Source organism: Empidonax traillii, unplaced genomic scaffold, assembly GCF_003031625.1.
Source record: "Empidonax traillii isolate 1590-97213 ecotype Southwest subspecies unplaced genomic scaffold, ASM303162v1 scaffold6946:size5495, whole genome shotgun sequence".
NCBI classification, from domain to species: Eukaryota; Metazoa; Chordata; class Aves; order Passeriformes; family Tyrannidae; genus Empidonax; species Empidonax traillii.
Window position 1 is genome coordinate 1 of NW_020962139.1, and position 5,209 is coordinate 5,209.

General features: G+C 57.7%; 1 long non-coding RNA gene across 1 annotated transcript; it reads right to left on the reverse strand.

Annotated features, from left to right (window-relative positions):
• Positions 1-2,500: 2,500 nt before the first annotated feature.
• On the reverse strand, positions 2,501-4,771 carry LOC114073545. Its single transcript, XR_003574346.1, has 2 exons — positions 4,419-4,771; positions 2,501-3,469 (listed from the first exon to the last, which is right to left on the reverse strand). It is a non-coding gene; the product is annotated as an uncharacterized LOC114073545 (long non-coding RNA).
• Between the last annotated feature and the right edge of the window lie 438 nt (positions 4,772-5,209).

The window sequence follows — 5,209 nt, forward strand, 5'->3', positions numbered from 1 at the left end:
CGAGTCCCCGGTTGGGGGGTGCAGCTTCAGGTGCCTCCGCAGGGGGGTCACGGCCTCTGTCACCAGGTACAGGCACTGCTCCGTCTGGGGGGGTCACCTGGGTCAGATCAGGGACCTCCCCAGGGACCCCCACCCACCACCCTCACACCGGTCCCGTGTCCCCCCCATTTCACCCCATCCCCTGTGTCCCCCAAGTCCCTTTGTGTCCCCGCCATGCCCCCTGCCAGGTCCCCCCTCAGGTCCATGTCCCCTCATTCCACATCTCCCCCAAGTCCCCCCAGTGTCCCCAGGTGCTCTCATCATCCTGTCCCCTCCATGTCCCCCCCAATGTCCCCAGTGTCACCTCCAGGCTGTCCAGGTACCCCAGCACGCTGGGTGTCCCCAGTACCCCCCCAATGTCCCCAGTGTCACCTCCAGGCTGTCCAGGTACCCCAGCACGTTGGGGTGGCGGAGGCTCCGCAGCCGTTTCAGCCCCGCTCGGGCCAGCGCGGCCCCCCCGGGGTCGCCCCCCGGGCCCAGCGGGTGGGTGAACACGGTCACGGGGGTCCCGTCGGCCTGGGAGGGCAGGGGGCGACAGTCAGGGGCTGGAGGGACACTGAGGGGACGATCAGGGGTCAGTGAGGGGACAGAGGGACAAGGAGAGCTGGAGACATAGTGAGGGGACAATGGGGGGGGGGGAAGGAGGGGACAAGGGGACAGTGTGGGGCCAGGCGGGCACGTGGGGACACGTGGCGACCTGGGCTGACATTTGGGGCCTGGGGGGACACGGGGGGACAGTGGGGGGGGTCGTCGGGACCTGGGAATGGAGGAGGCATCTGGAACCCGGGGACGGGGACAAGGGGACACAGGGATGGGGCCCTGGGTGGGCATCGGGGACGCGGGAAGACACGCGGGGAGAGGGGAGGCACACGGGGGACCCTCCTCGCCCCCCCTCGATCCCACCTTGCGGCGGCCCCGCTGGAGCCGCCAGAGCGGGGCCGGGGCTGCGGGGTCCGGGGGCGGCTCCGGGGCCGGGTCCGCGTCGGGCGGGCCCAGCTCGAAGGGGAAGTCCCGCACGGGGTCGCGGGAGAAGAGCCACATGGCGGGGCGGGGGGCCCGGGGCGGCCCGGGGGGGGCCCGGCGGGTCCGGTCCGAGCGATCCCGGGAAGCGGCGCCGGCGGAGGATCCGGGGACGGACCGGGGGGGCGGGGCCTGGGGGGCGGGGGCGGGATGAGCCAATGGCGGGCCGGGGGAGGGGCCGGGAGAAGCCACTGAGAGTCCGGGGGCGGGGCCTGGGCGGAGTAAAAAGAGGGACCAGGTGGATTTATGGGCGGGGCCAACGCGGGGGCGGGGCCGATAAAGACCCAGCGACTGGGCCGCAGGAGAGGGCGTGGCCTGCGTTGCGAGGGGCGTGGTGAGGAGGGCGGGGCCACTGCAGGGGGAAGGACCAGATGAAAAGGCGGGGATTGCGAGGGACACGCAGACAGGAAGTGAAGGTGACGTCACCACCGGAAACAGACCGTGACGTCACGCTGAACAGGAAATGACATCACACTACGCCTTCAGAGCCTCAGGGTGACCCCAAAACCCCCCAAAATCCCCCGACATCCCCCCAGTCCCCAGGGAGGACACAAGGCTAGTCAGGGTTAAGCAGTTTATTGGTACACAACATGGGGTTCCGTCACGATATGGGGGTCCTGTCGCAGCACAAGGTCTGTCATGACAGGGCGCCTTCCCAGCCATACTAGGCCCTGCCACAGTCCTGGGTCATCGGAGCAGCACGAGGGTCCTCGTCGTGGTCCAGGCTGAAATCTGAGCCCCCATCGCAATATGGGGGGTCTCCATTGCGATAGAGGAGTCCCTGTCGCGATATGGGGCCCTCCTGTCCCTGTTATTGCGGGCTCCACCAAAGCAGCTTCGATAAACTGGGGAGGAGGCGCGTCCCAAGGAGGGGCCCCTGTCACAATATGGGGGTCCCTGTTACAGCAGGGGGGTCCTAGGCCAGCACAGGCGCCACGGGGGGTCGAACCCCGCCCCGGGGATTCCCGGGGGTGCCACCACCAGCACCTTTTGCTTTTTTTTTGGCCTTTTTGGGTCCGGAGGAGAAAAAGCAAAACCTGAGAAAACGGGGAAAAGTTTTCTCAGGAAAAGAAAAAACCTCCCGAAACGGGGAAGAAAAAAACCGTCCCCAAGCGAGGAAAAATGTCCCCAAAGGGGCCCGGCCCCGCCCGCGCAGTTTGGGGCCGGTCGCGGGGATTTGGGGCTGAACGGAGCCCGAAAAGGGGTGGTTTGGGGGAAAAGCCCCACTTTGGGGGGCTCAGGGTCAGTCCCGCGCCCACGGCGCAGTTTGGGCTGAGAAACGGGGATTATGGGTCGGAGTCGCGTCCCAGGCGCAAAATGAGATCAGAATCGGGGATTTTGGGTCCGAGTTGCGTCCCGGGCGCAAAATGAGGTTAGAAATGGGGATTTTGGGGCAGACGCGCGATCCAGGCGCAAAATGGGCTCGGAACGGGGGGGTTCGGGTTAAACACGCGCCCCCAGCACAAAATGGGCTGAGAAATGGGGATTTGGGGTTACTCGCGCGCCCCCGGCGCAAATTGGGCTCAGAACGGGGAGTTTGAGGTTAAACGCGCGCCCCGCGCAGTTTGGGCTGAGAAACGGGGATTTTGGGGTCGGCGCGTCCCGGGGCCCCGCCGGTACTTACTCCGCTCGCTCACCTTTTCCTGCCTCTTATTTTGGGGGGAATTTCTAGTTTTTAGCCATTTTTTGGCGCCAATTGTCCATTTTGGGGTGAATCGAGGCGGTTTTGGCACTGTCACTGTGGGGAGGGGAGAGAGACAACACCACCCCCCCTCCCCCAACCTGCTCCTCCATCCCTCCACTTTTGGGGGAAAATCCGGGGAAACTGGTTAAAAAGCACCTCCCCCTCCCCCAGCACCGCGAAGGTGCTGACTCAGCACTTTTTTGGGTGGAAAAGCCCCATTTTTGGGTTCAAACTCCCAGCTGAGGGGTGGACCTGTCCAGCAGCGCATACTGGGGCAATTTTAGCCCTTTTTGGGTTATTTTTTGGGGGGAAAAGCGGCCAAACCCAAAGCTGCCCCCCACCCTCCGGAACGGCCCATTTTGGGGTGAAAGCGGCACAAATACCCATTTCTGGTCCCTACTTCTCCTGCAGACCCTGTCTGGGGGCTTTTTGCCCCAATCTGGCGCTCGGAGGCTCCTCGGGCGGGGGCAGGGCCGGCGGGGCTGCAAAAAACACCCACGAGACCCCCCCCCCGAGCCCTGTCAGAATATTTATGGGGGAAAAGCGGCCGAAGCGGTGAAACCGCCCGATCGTCGCATATTCCCGCGAACCCGCCGGGTTGTGGGGGGGGGGGGTTTGGAGGGGTTTGGGGTCGGGGGGTGCCCACATGCCATGACCGGGGGGTCCCCGCTCTCCCCCCCTCCCCCGACGCCCCAAAACCGGCCGGAATTGCCCCAAATCCGCCGCCTCTCCCTCCCTCCCCGCGGATCCCAGGGGGCTCAGGGTGGGGGTAGGGCGTGCCCGGTACCTGCTGACGCCGATTCGGGGGGGTTTGCCTCAAATTTGAAGCTCCCCCCCTCGCTCACTCCTAAACTTACTCGTTTTGGGGGCAAAAGTCTAAATTTAAGCATTTCTGCGGCTGGTTTTGGAGAAAAAACCTGAAAACATCATTATTAACCCCTCCCCCCCCTCCAGCCCCTTCCCCCGCAGGGTTTTTGGGTGAATTTGGGGGGGAGGTTACGTTCTTTTTCCTAAGGGATCTCCCGGAGCCACATTCCTGAATTTCCAGCTTCACTTTGGGCCAAAAAAGCGGCTTTTTGCTGTTGCTGCCTCCTCCCAACTGCAGCTGTGGAAAGGGCGGAAAACACCCCAAAAACACCCCCTCCCCCAAAAACCACCCCCCTAAAAACGAAATTAAAGCAACTCTTACTTCTCTGCATTCCCCAAACCTGGGGGGTTCTCCTCAAATTCCTGAGCGTGTTTTGAGCGCAGAATGGCCTTTTCTGGTTAAATCCTCTCTTTTTTTTTCCCTTTCCTTGGCTTTTTTCTCACCGTTTTTTGCCTTTTTTTTTTCCTGCGTTTTGCTGCTTCCCTGGGGGGGAAAAAAACCGGAGACCCCCCTCCCTACCCCCACAAAAAAATAACACCGTTCTTTGTCCCTTTTGGTCCCTTTTCTGGAGCATTTCCACCGACCCCTCCCGCGCGACGCCTTTCCGGGTAAAAACAAGAGATTTTGGACACTTACTGAGCGGCGCCGGCGGGAGCGGCGGAGCCGGAGGGCGCTGGAGGGATTTGGGGGGTTTTCCCCATTTCTGGGGGGTTTAATAGAAAAGGGGGGGGGGGGGGGGGGGCGACGGCGGCGGCGCCTGAAACGACAAAACCCCAAAACCCCCCAAATCCCCCCAAAACTCCCAACCCCACATGGGGGAAGGGGCCTCACCCGGCTCCATTTGGGGCATTTTCCTCAATTTTCTCAACTCCGGGACCCAAATTGGGATTTTTCTTCCTTTTTCTCCTTCTTTTTTGCTTCTGATTTTCTGTATTTTCTCCTCTTAATTCCTCTTTGGTTTTCACTCATTTTTCCTCTCTTCTCTTATTTTTCTCTTCTACTTTTTCTCTCTTCTCATTTTTCCCTGTTTTCACTTCCATCTTCTCCAATTATCAGCACTTGCGTTTTTCTTTATTCTATTTTCCTTTTTTTAAAATAGTCCTCTTAATATTTTTTCCAATTTTCGTTTTTCTATATTTTCCAATTTTTCTATTTTCTTTTTTCTATCAATTTTCTATGTTCTTCTATATTCTTCTATTTTTTAAATTTTTTCTATTTTCTTCTATTTTCTATTTTTTCTATTTTCTTATTTCTTCTATTTTCTATTTTTTCTATTTTCTTTTTTCTAATTTCTTCTATTTTCTATTTTTTCTATTTTCTTTTTTCTAATTTCTTCTATTTTCTATTTTTTCTATTTTTTCCCATTTCTTCTATTTTTTCTATTTTCTTTTTTTAAAATTTCTTCTATTTTCTATTTTTAATTTTCTTTTTCCATTTTTTCTAGTTTTAATTTTTTTCCAATTTTTTTCTATTTTTTTCTTTTCCAATTTTCAATTTTCTTTTTTCCAATTTTCTTCTATTTTCTCTCTCTTTTTTGTTCTATTTTCTGTCCTCTTTTTCCTCTTTTCTCTCTTCTCTCTGCTCCTCCCCTGCCCAAC